Source organism: Triturus cristatus, chromosome 5_2, assembly GCF_964204655.1.
Source record: "Triturus cristatus chromosome 5_2, aTriCri1.1, whole genome shotgun sequence".
Taxonomy (NCBI): domain Eukaryota; kingdom Metazoa; phylum Chordata; class Amphibia; order Caudata; family Salamandridae; genus Triturus; species Triturus cristatus.
Window position 1 is genome coordinate 36,107,523 of NC_140588.1, and position 24,956 is coordinate 36,132,478.

Here is a 24,956-nt window from a genome sequence, read left to right on the forward strand (position 1 = left end):
GAAGGGGGGGGAAGGAAGCTCAAGTAGAGCTGGTCAAACTGGAGCCGGAGAAGGAGGCAAAGAAACTGGCCCTTGATGAGAGCAAATTGATGTTGGCCCATGAACGGAGTTTTAAGGAGCTGGACTTCAAGGCCAGGCAGGCAGAGTCCTGCAATGATGGTGAAAGCAATTTCTACAGTGCCTTCTGGAGACAAGAGGGTTCATGTTCCTAAAGGTCTGGTGCCTGACTTTGCTGTAGAAGATGATAATGACAAGTGGTTTGAGGCTTATAAAGTTGCCTTACATATGCACAGTATCCATGAGGAGGATTGGGGGGCTAGCCTGTGGAAGCGTATCCCTAGCCAGGAGAGGGACACCCTACTGGCCCTAGCAAAAGGAGAGATGATAAGAAATCCCCCTGAAGGAAGCCCTTGGCATGAAGTATGGTCTGACCCCATATAAGTACAGACAGACGTACAGGGATAGCCAGAAACTGGCTCAACAGACCTGGGTAGAGTGTGTGGATTCCTTTTACAAGACACTGGATGGTTGGGTGAAAGGCAGTGAGGTAAACAATTATTAGGTGCTGTACAATTTGATTGCAAAGGAGCCCATGTTCAGTCTTTGTTTTGCAGATCTGCGCCAACACTTGATTGATAGTAAGCTCACTGACCCCAGGGAGCTTGCTAATGAGGCGGGCCACTGGGTCACAACAGGGTCCACAAGAAGGTATCTGCAGAGGGGTGGGGGCAATCATTACAAGGACGGGAAGGGTCCATATCAGAAGAAGGAGGGGTGAGAAACTAAAACAAGCAGTTCTGTAAAGAGATTCATGGGACAGGACTGCCATTAACCAACTGAGAAAAAGAAGAGATGGCTTCCTGACAGTAAGCACCCCCATAAGTAATAGGAGTACCAATAGGAAGGGCACTTCAAGGGGGATGCAGAGTGTCTCAAGTGGGCACAGCCCCCCACTGGCGGGCAGTCACTGGGGCTGGTTAGTGTAGCGCTTAGGGAGGAGATTTTCCCAGATAGTGTCAGAGACCGAGCAGAGGTTACCCTAGTTTCCCTGGGTGATGGAGAGAAGGTGCAGAGAAATCACATGCCTAATAATATTAGGAAGTACAGGCTGTGGGTCACCATCAACGAGCAGAGGGTGGAGGCTCTGAAAGACACTGGAGCCAGCATGAGAACTGTCAGATGCATCTGGTGACCTCAGAGCAGGTAGTTCCTAATGCATACCACCAAGTTGTTGCAGCTGACAACCATTATAGTCACTATCTAGTGGCTCTGCTTCCTTTGACTGAAAGGGAGGTTCTCAGGTTCCTTGACAGTAGCTGTGTGTCTGTCCATGCCTGTGGATTGTCTGTTTGGCAATGACTTGGAGCATACCACCTGGAAGGAGGTGGCGCTCAGGTCCCACTTGGAGATGATAGGGTTGCCTGAGTGGGTGTGCCTGATCACACGATTCATGGCAGCCCGAGAGGCCATTCAGGAGGACCTGGAGCCTGGAAAAATGGCCCAGGTACACGCCAAGAAGCACAAGTTACTTACCTTCGGTAATGATATATCTGTAAGAGACAGCTAGTTATAGATTCCTTACCTTAGAATTACCCCCAGGCGTCAGACTGGATCCGGAAAGTTTACGTCAGCAGTACCCCTGCGCGTTGGAAGGTGGCGTCATGCGGCATTGTAAATTGGGGGATTTAGTCCCCTTCAATCCTGAGGGTCCTTGGGGGTCAACTAGCCCACCAAGTACCTTCAGTAAGCGCCACAGAGCTGCGTTGCAGAGTGGTGGTCCAAGGCTACGCCCCTTTTTACACCTCTCTGCAAAGCAGCTCTGTGGCGCTTACTGGAGGTACCTGGTGGGCTAGTTGGCCCCTAGGGACCCTCAGGATTGAAAGGGACTTAATCCCCCAACTTACAATGTGCCAGGGAGCGCGTTTGCACAGCGGTGCAGCGAGGGGGCGGGGCCTGAAACAACAAGTGTGCAAACGCGCCCCCTTGCGCGTTGTAAATTGGGGGGATTTAGTCTCCTTCAATCCGGAGGGTCCCTGGAGGCCAATTAGCCCACCAAGTACCTCCAGTAAGCGCCACGGAGCTGTGTTGCAGAGAGGTGGTCCGAGGCCATGCCCCTTTTTACACCACTCTGCAAACGCAGCTTCTGGTGCACTGCTGGTGGTCCTCTTGTGTCCTGAGGACCTCAGAATACAAGTGGACTTCATCCTATGAGCATCCTATGAGCAGCAGTGCACCACAAGCCGCATTCGCAGCGTGGTGTAAAAAGGGAAGTGAGCTCGGAACACCTCTCTGCAATGCAGCTCTGTGGCGCTTACTGGAGGCACCTGGTGGGCTAGTTGGCCCCCACGGACCCTCAGGATTCAAGGGGATTTAATAGGGAGGTTATAGTTGGAAAGTAGCATTTAAAAAATCTTTCAAATTCACTGAAAAAAACCACAGATTTCAGGGACGTTATAGTTAGAAATTAGCATTTAAAAAAAACCTAGAAATTCACGGAAAAACCCTTGGTTACAGGGACGTTATAGTTAGTTGGATATTTCACTCGTACAAAGCCAGAGAAATTCCACCGTTATAGTTAATTCAGCTAACTATAACTCGCGGCCCCGCTATGCACTGCTGATGACGTCACATATTACATCATCCATGAAATGGTCAGTGACATCACTGATGACATCTCAAATGACATCATTGATTACATCATCCATGTGAAAATCTGATGCACCTCACACCCAAATATAACCTTTGATACACCCACTCTAAAATACAGACCACCATTTTCGAAACCATCGACACAACAATACCAGTTATTACATACACACTCACTGATTCCTAGGTCTACACACACATCCACTCATTCACCCATACAATCACTCATACATGCAGTCACTCATCAATACAACACTATCATATGCACTCATACACCTAAACAGACACTCACACACCTCACACACCACCACTCATCCAGAGCTACTCACACACCTAGTCAATCATGCAAAGAATCAATCACACTTCCATTTACTCACCTCTACAGTTATACACACACCACATCACTTATTCAAACAGAAACAAACGTATACTTACTCTCTTATACAATCATGGATACAAGTACACACTCATCCATACAGCCACTCTCACTATCACTCACTCTCACATATAGTCATTTATATACTCCAACACTCGCATATACTGCCTTTCACATATGTAGTTACTCACACATATACCACTGAGACATCCATTCACTCACCAACACAGCCATACGCACTCACTCACCCATACAGCCCTTCAGAGACACACTCTTGAACCCATACACCCAGTGATTCACCTACTCACACATCTATGTACAAAGTAACACACCCCCCACCCACACAAACACTCAGGCACTCATACAGCTACTCAGGCAACCAATCAATAACCCATATAGACACTCATGTAGCTACTCACCAACCCATGCAGCAGCTTACACAACAACAGACACACAGTTTAGTCACTAACTCATGCATTCAGTAAGACGCATTTAAACACTCACTTATACAGTCACGCACCTACTAAATCCTCCATCCAGACACTTATACACCCACTCATTCTTCAATACACCTTGGCATACATATAAAACACATGTCACTGACCATGTCAGGAATTATGTAATATGTGACATCATCAGCAGTGCATTGCGGGGGCGCGAGTTATAGTTAGCTGAACTAACTATAGCGGCGGAATTTCTCTGGTTTTGTATGAGTGAAATGTCCAACTAACTATAACTTCCTTGTAACCTATGGTTTTTTCAGTGAATTTCTAGTGTTTTTTAATTCTAGTTTCTAACTATAACGTGCCTGAAACCTATGTTTTTTTCAGTGAATATATATATATATATATATATATATATATACATACACACCCACACACACATATACAGCTTTTCTTGTTCCTGAAAGCTTGGAAGATACTGATTTTAGCACAGCAAATGATTCAGTGATGTCATTTGTAGGAAGAAAACAATACTGTGGGAACAAGTTAAGGAAGTGTAAGGGCGAAGTCACCCAATTGGCCAAAAAGGGCAGCTTGCTCTGTTCATATGTGTTTAGGCCTGGTGATAGCACTGGTACCAGGCTTGACGGTTCCTGTCTGGGTCAGATCCTTTTGATATTGATGTATCGAAAACGTAACAAAACGTTTAGGGTAGTTTCTAGTCATTTATGAATGACAGCCCGTTTCGTCCTGATGGTAATGTTCGTCAGCTAGATATAGATATGTTTTTACCATATCATAATTCCTTATTTCTTTGGCCAATTTATCACATTTGCAGCATTCTGTTACAGTTGTAATCTCAATGTTTTTTTATGAAGTATTCAGTGCTTCCATGGCATTGGTCAGTGCTTGATCATCAGCAATTTGTTGGGTACTGTTCAGATTTTCGTTTTTAAAATTTAAGTATGTGTTAAAGGGCCATATTCATGCAGAAAACCATCCAATGACGAGAGCATTTTTATTTAAAGATTACATTCTTCTTGAATTTTTGGGCCTAAGCTAGTGGGGATAGAGCACACCCACCCTCCCACTGAGGAGCAGAGCTAGCAGTGGGAGAGGTGGAGGCAGAAGTTACTTCCAACAGGAAGTGCAAGGGGCGAGACACACAGACCTACACCTGGCAAGTCAAGCCTTACCACAGTGCACTCATTCCTCTAAACAATGGCTCCCAAATTAAGTTGGTCAAAGCACATTGTCATGATTTGGGGTTGCCATTTTAAATAGAAGCCTCAGTTTTGCAATATCTAACTGAAATTGCAAGCGTGTTTCTGCAAAATTAGATTGAAATACTTCTTTTGCTGCTAAAAACGGGAAACAGCCTTTACAACGAGGTAAATACATTGCATGCCTTTGCCTCGTTTTTTAGCACACATATTTTTGCCACAATTATGCATTTACACCGCATGCTAATACCACGCATTTAAGGTAAGTTGGGTTGGATGGGGGGGTCTTCCCCCACAAATACATTGTTTTTAAATCTAAAAACAATGCGTGGTATCGGTATTCGCTGTAAATGCATAATAGCAGTAAAGACATGCATGCTAAAAAATGTGTGACAAATGCATGCAATGTTTTTACCACCATTGTACAACCCTAAAAACATATGCAGAGCAATGTGACACTACTGGTCTACGACCAATGTCCACCTTTAACCTACATGTAAATCTATTACCTGTGGAGATTCTAGCTTTTGAAAAATTGTATCCAGGGAAATGTTTCTCTAAGTCAAACTAGGCCATACATCTAATACAATATCTCAAGAGAAGAAAACACAGCCATCAAAACATTTAAAATAAATTTGTAGATTAATAAATCAGCAGAGAAGGTGTGGTTATAGAGATGCACCTTTTGCTCAGCTTGTGCTGGTTTTGCTTTAACAGCTTTCACAGCCTGGCCTGAGAGCTGCAGTAAGCGTCTACTTATTGACTGCAGGAACGCATCTGATAACTTTCATTGATACCTGGTGGACATTTACTGGGTTTAGGAAATAAAATTTGGAAACAATTAGCAAGGTTTTCCAGACACAATCCGTTTTCTACCTTTACCAATTGACTTTCCTATTTTGATTTATGAACCTTGAGTCCTACTTTTTTGGAGAGGTTCTATCATTAGCTGAGCCGTCGGTCCTCTCGATGTGATTAACTCACTTATACTAAATTCTTTGATGGTTGCTTTCAAATACTTGTCTGGTGTCCCGATGATGACCTTTGAGTGATAAGGTTGAAACACTGTTGATATTCCCTATAGGAATTGAAGAGGGCGCAGTCATTGTATTGATTTTGTGGTTTATTATTATTCCTCTGCCATTGTGTCTGTTTGCATACTCTAATTTTTGTTTTTATATGTTGATTATGTGTAACCCATGAGAACCATGTTATATGTTTGTATTGTGTGATCTTTTTTGTGTTTTGCAATAAGTAATTTTAATGACACGAAGGTCCTTTGAAAAAAGCTTGGTCTGTGGGTATCTTCACCGGCATCTTAATTTTGTATGCACTTATATCCATCTCTTTTAATAAAAAAATCCAGTTGCAACTGCTAAATGGTTTTGTAATGATTCTTGTAAACGTTTTTATTAAATGTATCTCAACAATGGATTTCTATTCTGGCCAATGATCTATGCTCTTTTCCGGTTGTTCCCGTCCGGGTCTAGTGTTTCTCACTGCAGGTCTTGTTTAAAACTCCAGTCTTACCAAGTGCCATTGCATGACTCCTTGCATGCCTACGGTGTCGGAAAATGCTCCGTTGAGCACATTCCCATACGAAATAACTTGATTTAATCCAGACTTACCCTGGAACTTGAGGACACAGGTAAGCCATTCGCGCTTATAGCATTACTGTTAAACTGTCCCAGTTCACATTTGGTGAAGACATGTTCCTTTCTTCCCTCTTATAGCTTTCATTAGTAGACCAACTCTAGGATGTCCACGTTAGTTAGGAGCTTTTTGTTTTCCATTTATCTAGCCCAAGCTCATCTGACTAATCCTGGTAATGGAACGACTTCAACTCACCCAGACTTTCCCTGGGATATGATAATACAGGTAAGCGCATTCGTATTTAATGCTCCTCCATTAATATTGTTATGGCTTAGTTTGCATTTATTTTGTGAACATACTTCTTTCACTCTTCATTTTCTGTAGACTTTACTAGCAGACCACTCTCGAATACTTACATCTGTTTTGCTCATTTCAATTGCCCAAGCCTATTTGACTAACATGGGTAAGCGGACCAACTACGGTTTTAACATATGTGTCTTAAATAATATCAGCTTACACACTATAAGGCCAATTTAGTTCAGCTACTCTCAATACTGCTGTCCCCACATAAACAGTTATTTGTTACAGTTTCAAAACGATATTCATTTGGTGACCTGTTCCATGTTTGCTTTTGAAAGTATGTCAGATGTATAATGCTAATGTGAGCAAAGAAGGCGAGTCACCTCAATTGTTATGACATAGCGGGTCCTACTTTTGCCTTTATAAACCCCATTTACTTTTGGTTTTTCATACCAAATGTTTTTGTCCCTGTTAATTTCCATCCATTTTAAGAATCTCCGTTGTGCACACCACTGCTTGGGTGCACTCCAAGATACTATCTTGTCCCTTATGTGAAAATTGATCATCCTCCACCCCAGGTAGTAAGTAAGCCATTCGCATTTGATTACTCCCCCTCCCAACCCCTCCATTTCTTTCACTATTCTTATCCTGTCTAATCCTTGTTTTATTTAATTTTATACAGCACCTACAGTCATTTGTGTCCTGATGATGACCTGAAACGTAAACAGGTTAAAAAGCGGTTGACCACTCAGTGCAATTTTTGGGCGTTTTTGGTTCTTAACATGCTCCTCATTAATTGTACTCTCATATTTCATGTTTCGTAACCATTTTCCAATCATTATTTGTTGCACCGTTTTCGCTGTCCCCTGCACTTTGTCATATGTTCACTTGCATCGTTCACTTTTTGCACGAGCACCTTGTGCACACAAATGTTTGGATAATATTTATATATAATGTAATAGTGCTGATATATCATTTACAATTTGTAAAATCCTAATACAGACCACTCAGTTTTCTAAAAAGAACTATTGTTGTCTTCCTGCTCTTTAGAAATTGGTGTTTGCATCTTATTTAATCGCCTAGAAATATTACCTGTTGGCAAGTTGTTTGTTACACTTTCAGAAAGTTGGCATTTTCTTGTCCTAACCATTTGTGCCTTCTGCCATGATCCTGGGTGTCATGACTGAATGTCTCTGCTGTTGGGGGTGGTGCATTTCTTCCAAAACCGGTTCTAGGATGCTGGTTTCTAGTCCAGGGATGATCTGGCTTGGCAGCTCAAGCTGGACTGTTCCCATGAAGAATATGGTCAAGAATGATTTGCATACTGTAATTTCAATTTGGCAGGAAACAATAACTTATAGCAGATATAATGTTGATCTCAGGGACTTTTACTTTTCAATAAAGCTGGGTATTACCAGAAGATAAAGACCGGTTTGATTCAGATTTCTGAAAAAAAGGCCTGTATGTCTGATTGTATGAAAGTGTTTCTACAAGTTAACAATCTCACACACAATTCATGTGGGTGAGTCTCACTTACACACCCTGGTTATCACCGCAGTCAACGAGGCCGCAGAGGTCCTGGGCCTCCCACTGGTGGCTGCCAAGTCCAGGCGCCTGGAGCACCACTAAATCTCAGGATCTCTCCTCGTGCTCCCTACCCGATTTGGGGAAAGTGTTGATCATGCAAGCTCTGGGTAATCGAGGATGGTAGCTAGAACCTGCATCTTTCCCTGAAGGCTTCAAGGTGCCATCAGAGACAGCATGACTTCCATCTTGGCCACAGATGAGCGTTGCCGCATTCAGTCCCTCTCCAGATCACATAGATTTCAGGGCATAGGGAGGAATGCTGGGTCACAAGGTTTTCTCCTCACAGTGAGGATGGAGTCTGGCACTCAAAGCTCCAGATGAATGGGGATGGCATATGAAAGTCAGGAACTGAGTGAGTTGAGTCTAACTCTATCAGTCGCTAGACAGGCATTTCCTGTACCTTTCACCCATTTACTATGGGCCAGGAAAATACCAATAATTCTTTCCAACTTAGCTTCTAGACCAGCAGCTAGTCAAGGTGTCAGAATGTGAGCAAGGAAACTGTGGGCTTCTACTTCATGAAAGTCTTGTAAGGATCCATCTCACAGCACTCAGAGGAAAAAGAGTGAAACCCGATGCAGGTACTCCTAGTTTTTAAAATTCAAAATGAAGCATTCTCAGCTCCTTCAACCTCCTTGCGGTGTTAGATGACAGATAGGGAAAGATCCCTGATGCAAGTGACACCTCTTTTCTCTTGCCTTAATGAGTTTCTTTTCCCAGATTGCATATTTTTGGAAAAATAAATCTAAGATCGGAGGGGTGCTTGTTCTCTGGCAAGAGGGGTAGTGCCTGAAGAGCTCTTACAATAGGCTCCAAAAACAGATATGTTTCAGCACCTAATGTATTTTCTCTCAGCAGCGCTACAATCCATGTAGTTACTGTGTTGACATCCTTTGCTTCTGCGTGGAGGTTTTTGGACCGTTTCAGAATTCCATAATTTGATATTTCCTCGCCTTGACAAGTTTTATGTAATTTCACCTTTAAGTTTTTAAGTCATCATTCTTGGTGGGCAGTGTTCAATTGCACGGATGCCTCTAGTTTATGTACTTGGTTCTTCAGTACCATTTGTTTTCTGCACAAGACCAGATCCTTTCCGAAAGCTTATTAACATTTTCAATCAAATTTTCTAAATCAGCGATGTGGTTTGAGCTGTTTTCTTCCCCATTACTTCTCTCAAAATAGCCTTCAATAGAGGCTATGAATATGTGTCAATTTGTTACGAACCCACATTTTAAGGTCTCTTCCTTCATATATAATAAATTAGAGCTTTGCTTGATTTTTTCAGTTCTCAGTCCTTATATGTACTTATTGTGGCCAATATGCATCTAGATCCTTCCAAGTCACTCTTCCCAATAGTCATTAGACTAGCATAATGGGTGATCGCTTAAGCCTTCCTGCAGAGCAGTTTGCATAATTCATGAAATAATCGCTTCAAACTGATTTCTTATTTATGGCAAGGATTGGTACTCTATTTTTAGCATGGGCCAGCACACCCTTAGCTTTAAACAGCAGATCTGGCTTTTCAGGTTTAGGGTGCCTGTTCAGTTGTGTTGTACATCATGGCAAGAGCAGCAAGTTTCTTTGATGTCTCTGGATTCTTGAAGATTCTCTGTGTAGGAGAGTAGGATCTGCTTCTTATGGTTACCCCCACTTTTTGCTGATGTTTCACAGTTTTTCGACTTTAGTCTGGCTGGGACCCTGCTATCCAGGGCCCCAGCCTAGCTGCTTCCTCTCTAAATTGATTGCATGTACTTAAAGTACACCACACATTGGATTCTGGGGTACCCTTATAAGTCCCTAGTACATGGTATCCTATGTACCTAGGGCATAGGTACCCCAGAGGCCTCTCAAGGGCTGCAGCATGTATTATGCCACCCCTGGGAGACCATTTAAAATGACATAACAGGTCTGCCACAGCAGCCTGTGTAAGGTGGTGTATGCACCCCTTACTTAGATATAGGTTCCCTATATCTATCCATATCACTGCACATATAAACCTATCAGTCACCCCTATGGCAGGCCCTATCAATCCTGAAGGTAGGGTGCTGGGTTTTATGTGAGAGGGTGACCATGCAGGAGCAGAGCCCCTCTGCAGCCTTCGGGACCTTTATTCCGGGGTTGTTTGTGATGCAGCCAAACCATATACTCTTAAGTGCATAATAACCTCGCGGTAAATGCTAACTTTGGAATGGCTGCACGGAAACATGTCGTGTTAGGTGTCAAAACAACTTGGAATCATACCTCCATACCAATAACTGGTGTGGGAGGTATGATTCCACCCTACTAGAGGGAGAACCATGACTTCACCGGTACACCCGGTACCAGCTTCACAGACCCTGGCATCACAAAATGGATGCTGCCAGCCACAGATATAAGTCTGCCCTCCTGCTGCTGGACGAAACTCCGGCAGGGGAGGCCTGGACAATAGGTTTCCTGTCACAGGGAGTGTGACCACCTCCCAGACAGGCTTTAATGTATTGGGGCTGGGTGAGTGCACTCCAAGAGTGCTTTGATGTCTGCACAGGGGGCACATTTGGTGTCCCTGTGCATAGTCCAGCTCAAACCGGTTGCTGGGGCTACCAGCCCCTGCTCTGGCGCGAAACTGGACAAAGGATATGGGTGTAGCCACCCCTCTGTCCTGACCCTCCAATAGGTGGGTCCCCAGAGTTTGTCCCACCCCGTCCTTGGGTATAAAGTAGGAACATCTGACTACAGGACTTTAGATTTACCTGGACGAAATTCTACTACAGATTCCCAGAAATTCTACTATCTACACGTTGCTGGATGACCAAAGAATCTCCCTTGGAGTAAAGGAGTTACTCCCCTGCAAGGCAGGCACCAAAGACGCATCAGTCCGGTTTGCAACTACACAGCTCCTGAAGGACTCCGAAGACTTTGCAACACAGGAGGTGGGTTTCCAAGCCTCCCCGAGGCCGATCCGTGCTCTCAGCAATCCTGAGATCCAAAGCCCTCGTGAGAACCATGCAACCCAAACCCCTTGACACCCTGCACATTTGCAGCAGCATATGCTTCTTAGTGATCTCTGAGGCTGTACTTTGTTCTACTTGTAGTCCAGACCCCGAGCAGTGATTCCACCGAAGATTACTGGCCTACACTCCTCGAGTGACCCATGGGCTGGTATCTAGTGATTCCTCTCGAGGTCCCTTTGCAATCCCTTGTCTATCGACTTGTGGGACCCTGAGAAGGGTACTTTGTCTTTCAACAGGCTTACCTGATTGCTCCAGACATGCCCAGACTCTCCATCGCTTGGGGAGTCCACAGAGCCTTGCTGGTCCACACCGAAGCAGTTTTACTCTCACCGCGTGGGTTGCCGTTGCCAAGGCTTGTTGGTCTCCAATCCAGACACAGACCCCCGCAGCACTCGACATCCTTCGTGGGACAGCTCGCCTGCAGACTGTGGTCGTCATCGCCGTCTCCTGGTCTCCGTGGCAGTGGAGTCAAGCTTCACCTCATCGCACCTGAAACACCCGACATCGGTAGGCATTCGTCTATCGTGCCCCTGGTCACTGTCAAGTGACCCAGACTCTGTCCCCTCTGCTTTCATGTTCTTCACATCTTTGATCCAGGCTTGGATCACACTGGACACTTCTCCTTTCCACGGCAGCATCACTTTGCAGCAACTCTCCATTGACGGCATCGAAGATTCCCCGACACCATTTGACACCCAGCTTCCCTGGGTTAGGTAACAGGCGTACTCCGGTGCTCACGTGGGTGCTGGCCCTAGAACCTTCTGAAAGGGTTTGCTCCAATTCCTCTCCTAAGTGTCCTTAAACTCTAAAATTCCAACCGCAACTTTCCCATAGGATTATACGGAGCTCGCGGCTGTGTTCTCACACTGCACGCGTCCCCCGTGGGTCCCCTGTCACTACCTTGGGTGGTTCCTTGGGGTCCCAGCGATTCTACGTGCTCTTGGCACTGTGTCTAGTCAAGTTGTGGTTCTTATACCACTTTCTTAATATATGGTTTAGTCTCCCCCTGGGGCCCATTGTATATTGTGCTATTTAATGTTTTAGAACTGTTTTATTGTGTGCCTTGCTCTCTAATCTCATAAACAGGTTAGTAGAGGGTGTTTAGTAATAAATACCAGTCAGTCAATCTTTATTTCGATCAATTAATGTCATAAAAGACAATGTACAGTAAAAAAAAAGCAATTAACCTTCCATAAAATGCTACAATCTAAACACAATGTGCGCTTTTTAAAAAAAAGATATCAATCATGCTAAAAAAAAGTCCATACATTAAAATTCATACATTAAGAATTGCGATTAATAGAACAAATTGATCTGAAGTTCATAATTATGTTAAAAGGACATAAATGAGTCTATAATACAATTGGCATTTTGAAGCAAGGGAAGTACTTTTTTGGGGCTCATAACTTTGTGAAGTACTAGTAGTAGATAAACATTATAGCCTTTATTTAGTGTATCACAATAAGGAAGATGTTGCTGCAGTATAACGGGGAATGCCACCTAGTATCATGGTAACGGCCACTTTTCTGGTGCAATACCCACGTAACCATTGATACCTCATTTTTTCCTTTTGTTTTTTCTTTACGAACTCTGATTAAGGTAAACGAGGGTATTGAAACCGGTTTTTGCCATTTTTCTTTCCCATATTGACCATGCCCAACTTAAACATTTTGCAACGGCTACTACACACTGGGCACCAGTGTCAGTCTGCAATATTCTCATCGCAATGGCACTGCTCCTCACGCCCACGTTTTTGCATAGTGGACGCAACCATTTGTTGCGTGGAGCCTGATATGCCGGACAGACAAATAGAATGAGTGAATAATTTTCGTCATGTTCCAGACACATCTTACACAAACTATCATTATCACTGTGCCACTTACATGTGAATACATTTAGGGGTAGTGTGCCTACCCGGAATTGAAAATATAAACGTCTATCCCTGGGTTTGGTGATGACATCCCAATACTGCTCATATTGTGGGCAGGACTTAAACTCTAAATATTTGCCCGTCAATTAAGTGGACTCGGCGGTAGTGACGTTATTATTTATCACCATAGACCATCTCTCTTTTGGGGGTAAATTGATGGGTCTCTGGCTCATCCCACAGGTGTCGCATACCCATACTGACCAGTGTAGTTTTTAAGGTTTGCAGCCACTTGATCTTACATGAGGTATCTAGGGCCCGTACATCTTTGAAAGCAGCTGCATATTGTGACAGCTCAGGGGTTATCCATTGTCTCCGCCAGTACGCTATTGGACGAAACTTAGCAACCTCTTCCAGTCTACCACAACCCAGGTCGTGGAAGATTGGTTATAAAGGTGTGCTCCATGGCAGCCCAATAACACTTTTAACAAATTTGTTCTGTGCTAAGACTAATGGCTTTATATCACTAAAACCCCATAATTCCGCACCATAGGTGACAGCGGCTAATACTTTGGTGTTATATATCTTAAGTAGGAGATGCATGGGTTGAGTATGAGAGGTCTTAAATTCCTTCAACAAAGCACCAGCTTATTGACTATGCTTTAAGGCCAGGGTGTTTGTCTGGTAGTTCCAATTAAGTCTATTCCCCAGCGTGATCCCCAGATAATTAAATACATCAGTCTGCTCCAGCAGTTCTCCATTAAGAAGCACCCTGCCCTTAATTACTCTATACTTATGCAGGGCCATAAACTTAGTTTTGGCTGCATTGATCACCAACCCTCGATCTTTACAGAACTCTTCGAATCTTAGTAAGGCCCTCTGCAGACCACTCTGGGTTTTAGAAATAATCAGGGTGTCGTCTGCAAACATAAGTATAGGGATTTTGACACCTGCAAGAGATGGTGCATCAGTTTAAAATGCAGAAAAATAAATCAGCAACACCATTGATAAACAATGAAAATAGGGTCGGCGCCAGAACGCACCCTTGATGCACTCCTTTCAGTACTGGGAATGGACCAGTATTGTTGCCCTGGATGCTCCAGCGTACTTGGGCAAAATTTCCTGTATGTAATTGCTGTACAGCAAATAACATTTCTGCCGGCATGCCCAAATCTTTGCATACCCTCCAAAGTTTACTCCGCGAAACCAGATCAAAGGTGGATTTTAAGTCCACAAAGGCTGCATAAATGGTGGCATCAGCCAACACAACAACAACACCAATAAATCAAAACAAACCGAAAGACCTGGTCTATTGTGCTCACGTTGGAGCGAAATTCTGCCTGTAATGGGGTTAATATCTTATTATGATCGATCCAGTCTCGCATCCTGTTTAGTACCATTCTGCCCATGATCTTCTGAATGGCATCTATGAGACTGATAGGTCTGTAATTGCCTGGGCACGAGCGATCTCCTTGCACCCCTCCATGAATATGGGATAACTGCCCCACTCGCTATAGCACTCATTAACAGGAGAATATATTGTTGTCAGATTGCCTTATCTTTTTTTAAGAGACCCGGCGGTACACCATCGGGCCGGGTGTTCTACCATTAGCAACTGAACTCAAAGCTAATTCGTAATGAATATATATATATATATATATATATATATATATATATTTATTATCTACTGGCTGTCGCCAGTAGATAGTTATAGTTAGGACCGTGTTTCCATAGGAAATCTGAAAATTCTATTTTGAATAACTTTGGCGCCGGTTGACGGATCCTCGCGAAATTTTCAAAACTAATGGGGCGCTCCGCTCAGCTCCTACCATGGAAGTCTCGGGGTGATTCGTCAAGCGGGAGCTGAGAAAAAAGGGGGAGTCCCAAAACGCGTTTCCCCATGCATTTTCCCATAGGACCTTTAGTCGAAGGTACAGCCCGAACGGCTGAACAGAATTACTTGAAATTTGGCAAAGAGGTAGTCCTCAGGTCAGGGATGTGCCTTTTGCATATTTGGTGTCAATCTGTTCAGTAGTTCCTGAGAAAATTGCAGTTAAAAGTACATAAATATCTATATGCGCGCACCGTGCGCGAGCTTAATTCTGATTAGTGGTTACATGTCAGTCAACATTCCAATCGGTCGAAATCAGGAAGTGTTGTCCGCCATTTTGTGTGTGACACAGTGAAAAAGAAAGGTGGAGATCGTGAAAAGGGGGCAGGGTACAGAGTTCCTGACCCCCTAGCTTTTGTCAGGGGGTCCCTGAAGGACCATGAATCGCGGGGTGCGCGCACCGTGGAAAAATAATCATAAAAAAAATAGAATTAAAAATCAAATTTAAGTGTTTAGATGTTAGGTGGCTCTAAAAAGAGCCGTTGTGTTAATTGAGGAACAGAGGAACAAAAAAATGACAAATTATAGGGTGCCGCATGTGTGCTGCTGTATCTTGCTCTCTATTAGGGGAATGCTGGTGTCCCCATAAGAGAGAAGAGCATTGCACGCATTGCACCGTATATGCACCCTCTTAAACAGAGGGTGTATATCCAGAGGAACAGAAGCAGGTGAAGCTGCCGCTGCAGATGAAGTGCTCGGCTGAGCTACCGATGATGTGCTCGGCTGAGCTGCTGCGGATGTGCTCGGCTGAGCTGCTGGAGGGGTTTCTCTAGCAGCTCGAGCATAAGCCACAGGCTGTACATCTCTAACGTGCCTGATCATAGTGAAGATACTAAAAGAGTATTTCTTTTTAGGATCTCCTCTTGATAAGACACCACCACAAATAGTGCAGGTGACTTTTGGAGCATTCACCTTCTGCCCCTCTGGAAAAGTGAAAAATTGCCATATAAAAGAGTTTTTCTGTTTCCTCTGTCTCTGTGGCACAAGGGTCTCCTGCTCACTCCCAGAAGATGACTGCTGCTCTGCCATTCTCAAGCACTGGAGTACTAGAAAAGCTGCTCAGCTCCTTCTCCCAGGGAATCATAAGTAATAATGAGGGGAGTGGGTGTGGTGTTGGAAGTTTCTGGAACTGAAACTACTATAAACCAATGAAAAGTGTTGTTTCTAAATCACATGACTTGCCGTGCGCGCACCGTGCGCGCACGGAGCACGCACGCATGGAGCATGCACGCATACGCGTACGGAGCACGTGCGCACGGAACACGCGCGCATGCGCGTACGGAGCAAGCACGTACGGAGCCCGCGGGTACGGAGCACGCACGACGTGCACGTGGAGCACGTACGCATGCGTGCACCGTGCGTGCACGGTGTGCGCACGGTCAAAAACACTTAAAAAAAAAAAAGTGTTTATAAGTTTATAGAAGATATTAACTATGCTGTTCAACTATCCAAATTATAAAAAATAAAAAAACCTGAGCCATTCCATATTACAGGATAAAGTTAATCTATAACTATATATATATATGTAGCTTATTGTAAAATAAATATTTAAAAAATATAATAATACATTCATAAATTAGCATTAAAAAAACTTGCAAATTAACTTTAAAAACCATAGGTTTCACACACGTTATAGTTAGGAATTAGCATTTAAAAAACCTTGCAAATTCACTGAAAAAACCATAGGTTTCACACACGTTATAGTTAGGAATTAGCATTTAAAAAACCTTGCAAATTCACTGAAAAAACCATAGGTTTCACACATGTTATAGTTAGCTGGACATTTCACTCGTAAAACACCAATGAAATTTCCCCGTTATAGTTAGTTCAGTTAACTATAACTCGTGCGCCCGCAATCCACTGCTGATGACTTCACATATTACATTACTCATGACATGGTCAGTGACATCACTAATGACATCTCAAATGACAACACTGATGACACCACTGATGACATCATCCAGTGAATGTGTGTTTTTCTGAAAATTACATATGTTTTATATATGTATATCTCAAGGTCGATGGAAGAATAAATGGGTATACAAGTGTCTAAATGGATGATTTGTTTTTGAAAAATTGATTGTATAACTGACAGATTAAGTGTATCTTAGTGAATACATGGCTTAGTGAGTAATGTTTAAATATGTAAATATCTGTATCAGTCTCTCACTTTGTGTATAAGTGGCTGCATGAGTTGGTGAGTAGCTACATGAGTGTCTATATAGGTTATTAGTTGGTTTTTTGAGTATCAGTATGAGTGTCTGAGTTCGGTGGGGGGTATTACGTAGTGCATAGGTGCATGAATGAGTGACTCACTATTTGTATGTGTTGAAGACAGCATGTGTGCAGGACTGTATGGGTGGATGAGTGTGTGCATGGGTGTGTTAGTGAGTGAATGACTGTCTCAATAGTGTCTTTATGAGTAACTACATATGTTTTAAACTAGTATATGTGACTATTGGCGTATATAAGTGAGTATATGTGAGAGTGAGAGATTGAAAGAGTTCCTGTATGAATAAGTATGTGTTTCTATAAGTGATTGTTTAAAAGACTAAGTATGTATAAGTTTCTGTAGAAGTAAGTGTGGTGGTGTGTGTATAACTGTATATACAAGTAAATCGATGTTTGATTCTTTATTAGCATCGTGTACGGTTGTGGGCAGTTTTGGAAAAGCTTGGTCTCCCTAAAGAAATCCTGACATTGGCCATGCGATTGCACGAGTCCAATTATGCCAGGATCCAATGGGGTGGGCCAGGTGAGGTTGCCCCCGAGTTCCCCAGTTGAGCGTGGTGTGCGACAAGGCTGTACTATGGCTCCCACGCTCTTCTCATTGTATATTAATGGGATAGTTGATCTAATGCGCTCTGCAAATATTGACGCCCCAAGGTTGGCTGGAGTTAACATCCTTATATTAATGTTTGCAGACGATACGCTTATCGTATCCAAAACGTCGAGTGGCCTGCAAAAAGCTTTGTGCCTGTTCGATGACTTTTGCCTTGGATATGGCCTGGAGGTTAATGTGGCAAAAACCAAATTTATGGCCTTTAACCCCCATGCTAGCTTTCGAGGAAAAAAGCCATATATGAATGGCCAATTTTTGGAGATGGTAACTAACTTCACGTACCTTGGCATCCAAATGACAATAAATGGCGCAAACATATCGAAATGGCCACCCTGCGATTTAAACAACTAACCGGCGCCATCAGCAGGGAATTTAGCAAGTCATTCACTAAACCAATTAGCCCAGTCTTGCAAGTTTACAAAGCTAAGGCCCTAAGTTCTGCACTATATGGAGCTTTGGGGTTTTGACCAGTTAGCCCTTCTATCTAGTGTAGAAAATAAGTTTTTTCGGAGTATAACTGGTCTCCCCCAGAGTACTCCTTTGATTCCACTTAGATATGACCTAGGAAGGAGGTCCATTTTGGACATTGCAAAGCTCCGACCGGTTCTATACTGGCGGAGACTCTGGACTACCCCCGAGCTCTCCCATTACGCCAACGGTCTTATGGACATTATAAAAACTGACGTCTTCCATAAAACTGTATGGTTAAACAGCTTACATGAGACGTTAAAAGGAATGGGCATGGAGGTGTTATGGTCTGACCCGGTGACAGCCCTGTTTCCATCAAAGAGTTCTCTCAAAAAGACATACTGGGAAAGAGTAGACCTCCAGGTACTGAATAGAGCTACAGGGTTGTCCGGCCACTTCCTTGAGGCCAAAATTGCCCCTGCCTTAGAATCATACTGGGACTTGGTTACCAATGTTAGCGACAGGAAACTTTATTTCCAGTTTCGAGCTGGGTCTCTACCCCTCAGATCTTTCACAGAGAGGTGGGATAGGAAGTCACAGGAATCATGCCTTGCATGTGGGGCTAAATCCGAAACAACTGCTCATTTCTTGTTTGCCTGTCCGGCATTTATTTCCCCAAGATGTGTTTGGCTTTCCCCTATGTGCAAGACACTTGGTACCAGGAGCAGTGCTGTGGCGCTACGAATTCTGCGAACTAGCACTTTAACAATTGTTTCTGTGGCCCTAGCTAAATATTTGGGCTGGGCTTGGGCTACACGGAGAAAAGTGACTAAGAAAACCCTGGAGGACCAACAAAGGAACACGGGACTTGGGCCACCTATGTGCATTGCGCCTGAATCTATAGCTCAGTGATCTAGAAAGCACAACTGACAATGCGTTTCTTCATTACTTTTAGATTTACTCATCAGCATATTGATTTATTTAATGCTTTTCTTAACTGTCTTTTTAATGTATTTATTGATGTATGGTATTAATGAGGGCGCAAAACTGTGCTCCAGTTTTTATGTTTGTGTCTTTTAGGATTCATTTTAAATCGAATAAAGACTGATGATGATGAGTGAATGACTGTCTCAATAGTGTCTTTATGAGGAACTACATATGTTTTAAACTAGTATATGTGACTATTGGTGTATATAAGTGAGTATATGTGAGAGTGAGAGATTGAAAGAGGTGCTGTATGAATAAGTATGTGTTTCTATAAGTGATTGTTTAAAAGACTAAGTATGTGTAAGTTTCTGTAGAAGTAAGTGTGGTGGTGTGTGTATAACTGTATATACAAGTAAATCGATGTTTGATTCTTTATTAGCATGAGTGACTGTGTGTGAGTAACTATGGATGAGTGGCGTTGTGTAACAGGATGTATAGGTGTATGAGTACATATGATGAGTGAGTACATGTATGAGTGACTGTAGAGGACTGTTGGTGAATGAGTGGATGTATATGTGGATCTCAGAATTACTGAATAGGTTGTTGTAACTGGTATTGGTATGTCCATTGTTTTGAAAATTTTAGTTTCTATTTTTGAATGTGTGTATTAAAGGTTATACTAGGGGGAGAGGAGATCTGCGCCACTCTATCACAAGGATGATGTCATCAGTGATGTCATTTGAGATGTCATCAGTGATGTCATCAGTGATGTCATCAGTGAGGTCACGGACCATGTCATGAGTGAAGTAATATGTGACATCAGCAGTGCATTGCGGGCGCGCGAGTTATAGTTAGCAGAACTAACTATAACGGGGGAATTTCAATGGTTTTGTACGAGTGAAAAGTCCAGCTAACTATAACGCCCTTGAAACCTATGTTTTTTTCAGTGAATTTCTAAGGTTTTTTAAATGCTAATTCCTAACTATAACGTACCTGAAACCTATGGTTTTTCAGTGAATATATATATATATATATATATATATATATATACACACATATACACACACACAAACACCTTGTGTGGTTCTCCTTTCATTTAGTCATTAAAGAGGTTATAATCTGGTAAACCAAGCTGCTTTACATTCCTTCAAGACTTAGCCTGAAGGCTGCGCTCCATAGCTACCACTAGGATAGCTTTCAATAAGGTTGTCTTAAACCTAATCATCAATAAGGGTTGTTTGGACTGGTGCAAGGTGCCCACTAGAACTAGTGGACAGCATACACCAGGCCAACTTCTCACACTCAGCTTCTTGGAAGACTAGGTTGTTTAACATCCCCAAGGTTAACTCCTGTGCATGTTCCTCTCTGAAATGTGCACTTATAACGTGCTCCAAAATTTCGCACTTTTTATCTTAGGTCACAACCTCATCATTAGTTCTGAGAATTGTACTTGCAAGCTCTTCTATATATGGAGAGAATCTGCTTGAAGAGATCTTTTTCACTGCACCATGTACCTGACATTTGTGACTAAGCATGGCCAGAGCTGTGCCAATCCTGCATTTTGTTCTCCTTACTAGTTAAGTGTTGAGTAGTATCCTGATATGATGGTTCCTTCCACAATAGCAGTCGATAGCTCAGATAGCATGATAGAATCGACTTCTTCCAAAACTCAGCTGGCATCGAGGCATCTCATCCGATCAGTGGTATCTGATGAAAGATATCCTTTCTTGTAATACCATTGCCACAGCCGATGGGCTTTGTTTTTTTATTTTTAAGCTTGTTTTATTTCTTATAGACTTGAGTTTTCCAACATGGTCCTTTTTGCCCCACCACCTATTATTTCACTCACCTTCAAACCCCCAAGGCTCCTGCGTGCCTTGAAAATTGGTTTATGCACCTTGAGGATTTTCTGTATGTAGAATTGTCTGGTTTTGTGAGGGCACCAGAATTACAATATTTGTCAGTTTTAGAGGTGTCTGAATTCCATTCAATATCAAGCTACTCAGGCGCACATTGCAGGGAAAGGACAGTCCCAGTAGGAAATTAGTAAATTCCTATCCTCTGTTTTTTTCTTCCTCAGATCCCAGAATTCACATTGGGTTTCACGATCAGACTCCAGTCCCATTAACTTGCTTCAGTGTTACAATTTCTATTTTCCTCACTGGAGCTTCATTCCGATCTTTATTTGGCTGACAATGTTTTAGTCACTTTAAAAGCTACAAAAGTAGCATAATTGTATTGGGGAAGTCTGAGAAATAAGCGGTGAGTAATCAAGGACTAATGTTCTCAGTAGATCCGACGAGTTTTAGGGTTTTGTTTTCTTCTTTTCTGGCTTATGACATTCTTCAAGCGCTATGCCTTGCCTCTTATACCTTATCTTCTTCAGTGAGGCATCACGGACAATAGGCTCACCTCGTCTTAAGCAGGCTGCTGTTGAACAGCTCTCGCTTCTACTGCCCCCCTCACCACAACCCCCCAAAAAAAGTCCCAGTGCAGTACAGAGTTTTATCATCTCCAGAAGTTACCCCTTTAATCTGGGAGACCTGGGAAAATAAAAATCTGTCTTCTCACTCTTTCTAGAATGATCCATTGAGAATATTCACTTTACTAGGATCCAGACTTTAGAATTCCGATACAAAGCAATGACCATTCAAATAAAAAAGGTTCCTCCTTAGCCAAAGCTTTCCATGGTTTTTACCACTATAGACCAGCTTAACCTGTCAGATGCACTTTCCCATCTAGTGCGACCATTGTGGTGCTCTATCTTTTCATTGAAGACTTTTCAACAAGACAAGCGCGCTGTCTGATGTTGTCAAAAATTTGCCAGTCTTTAACAAAGCTGGCTTGGTCCTCTCCAGTTACTTCAGGGAGCACTTCCAATAACCAAAGAGTTAGAACTTTCATGTGAATCTTACTGTCAATTTTGAGGATGACTTGGAGTCTACCTCAAGATTTAGAATTCTTCTGTCAGCATTAGTGTTAAATATCGAACCAACACCTTGCAAAATTCTTACATGGAGCCATCAGGACACAGGACTTTATGATTTGGTGGTCTTGATTCTGGTCTGAATCTCCGCTTCTAACACAGCTGCTGACAAGGCCTACTTGGGTTCATTGGTTATCTGCAAGTGTTAGTTTTCCTAGGTATCAAGGAGATATCTGGACAGGATCTAGTGTGCAGTCACATAATTGGACTCGAAATAATGACTAAAAATGACCACTTTGTCTCTAACCAAAAATGTGCCAGGTTGTCAGTCCGATACACTTCAGATTCAGGAGTGCTTCTTCTGATTTGGAGGACGACAGTGTATTCAACTGCTCTTTAATTGACATCAGGCACCTTAAATGTCTTTTTGAGCTTGTCTATATTTGGTCTTTGCCTGCTTCAATGCTGACTCTAGTTCACTTTGTGTGTTCACAACTTAGTTCGCAAGCCACTGCTAAGGCTTGAAGTCTTCTCAGAGTGTTGTTCTTATGACTTTAGAGTGTTATGAATGAAAAGCAAGAACTATGTAATTAGGTCTTGATCTCTGTACTTTTATTTGCATCTTATAAGATGCGGCTCTCTTGTTGCTACTTTTTATCCCTCCGTGGGATAGCCGTGGCTCACATACGAATTGTGATTGGCACATGATATGAAACTCTAATGGAGTCTATTTCCGCTCATCTTAACTATTTAATTCATTCTTGTGAAAAATAGAACTTGTATACCCCAGAGTAAAAATGGTGTACATGACTGTAAAAAGTATAGTCTGTCGTACGTATTTTCCTCTACACATCCACTTACCCATTTCCAAAAGATCTTCCTCATTTTAACAGACGCCTCCCTTAACATTTCCATCTCCCACCCTGATCTGTCCAGCTTTCTGCATGTTACTTCATTACAATCACCTGCCATGATCAACAGTTTCTCTGTGAAACCTTTCAATGTACGCAGTACACTTAGGAGGCAGTGATCCTGGCCCAAACAGGTAAAGTATACTACTGCTAGTCATGGTTTCTATACCTATTCCTCCACTTGCAAAGACATCTTTCTCTCTGTCGCTCATGATTTCTGCCATCACAATATCTAAATTGTTACATATCTGTATTGCAACCCTGCACGTTTTGGTAGGTACAGTAGTGTGTAGTTGGGTGGGGGTGAGCCAATAACCCTGCATCCCACTCTCTTTAAGCGCACTGCCTGCTATAGGATAACTCCCACTTGCAACACTATTACGGTGTATAATCTGGGATATTTCACAGGAGAATTTAGACAACTGACATCAACACTGTGAATGGTTCGGTACTGTGTGCGTTTCCTTTTAACTTTAGTGTGAATACCTTGTGTGAGATTTCCTTCACGCTGGAGTTTACAGCTCACAGATATGAAACAGCCCTATCAGTATACCATTTCCCATATAGAGATAAAATAAGGAGCGCTGAAATATGGCTAGCCAAGGGATTATATAGCAATTTAAACTCCTATCAAACGTTCTGGCCCACAATGACACCATAACACTCAGCAGGCTGCAGTCAATTATGGCTCATGCAGGCTGCTTAATAACTCCCTTTTCCTGGTTAATTCTGCTATCCTTACACAAGACCAGTCCGCTATGGGTCTTATCCATCACTCAGTAATGTGCCAGCTCCTAAACCAGTCACCACCAACTGAACAGACATGGGATACCTGAAGCGATCCGACACAAAGCTGACCACTCGAAGGACTGCACTCTTGTCCAGCACGGCAGGTCCCAATTAGCTACATTCGATACGTGCCGCTTTACATCTCACAGTGGCACTCAGACATGAGATGCTAGTAACAAAGCCAATCCGAGCAGATCTTCCTCACCACTTTTTTCACCAAACATGACTGCTCGGGACCATGAACTGTAAAAAAAAAAATATATATCAAACTGGACAACCCAGTGCAGTAACCATTTTAAATATATTATGATCACATGCAATACCACAAAAAGACCTGCACTGTTGCTCTAAGCTGTGTGTATACCGAAAAAACTGTTAAGTGCACGATTGTCTCAACCTAATACACTTATTTTGACTTGTACTTTTGTTGTTTGTCTATTTACTCAGTTAATGCGTGACATCCTGAATTTTGACCTTCCATCCTGAATTTTTGTACCGATTTTTATGTATTTTCTTTTTACACTCACTGTCCTGAATTTGCACCCATGCCAGCTGGTCACCCTAGGAGGCTTAGGTGCATTAGCATCATAAATGTTGGTTCCATTAGTGTGGCATAGTTTCTGCCTCCGTCCAATTTCATTCAGCATACTTAAGCTTTTATGCAGGGGTTCGTAATGTATTTTCTCATTCCAAATGTTGCCCCTGCTTCTTCCATCCTTGTGCGTTGCACAGAACAGCTTCAGGCTCAAGTGTTTGTTAATGTTTGCTAATGTCACATCACCCTAAGGGTGTATGCGCACAATTTTGTTGGCCTTAGGGACCTTGTGATGTGGTCACTTTATCCATCTAACCAAAACAGGATACCATATATGTCAGGTGTTGTCACTCCTGCTGGGCTGTCCTTATGACCTTGGTTGCCACCTCTATGGTGACTCTAGCGCTTTAGTCACTCAATTGCGTTCTCCTGTGTTCCTGTGGCCTTTAGGGGTAGACTTGGAGCACAGGGGGGCAATTATTGCTGGGAGCCCATTACTGAAGTTTATTTATTTCACAGTTTGCACCTTAAGGATCCTGCTTGGTATTTCTGATAAGTGTATACTAGGATTTGTTTCACTGATGCCTCGTCCCTCCACTCTGGCACGGGAAATATTTACAATCAATCTTTGTGCATCCCTGTTGGGTGCCAGTCAAAACTCAATAACTCTTGCAGAAGCAGTGTTTTTATTTCCCTTTTTTC

General features: G+C 42.8%; 1 protein-coding gene across 7 annotated transcripts in view; it reads right to left on the reverse strand.

Moving 5' to 3' along the window:
* MSANTD3 (Myb/SANT DNA binding domain containing 3) overlaps positions 1-24,956 on the reverse strand; it is a 324,673-nt gene that overhangs the window by 280,161 nt on the left and 19,556 nt on the right. For 2 of the 7 annotated variants that reach the window (XM_085606800.1, XM_085606798.1), the window contains one exon: positions 23,763-23,962. The exons of the other annotated variants lie outside the window; for them this stretch is intronic. The gene's annotated coding sequence lies outside the window, so the exon portion shown is untranslated. The remainder of the gene's footprint in view (positions 1-23,762; positions 23,963-24,956) is intronic. 7 annotated transcript variants of the gene reach the window in all.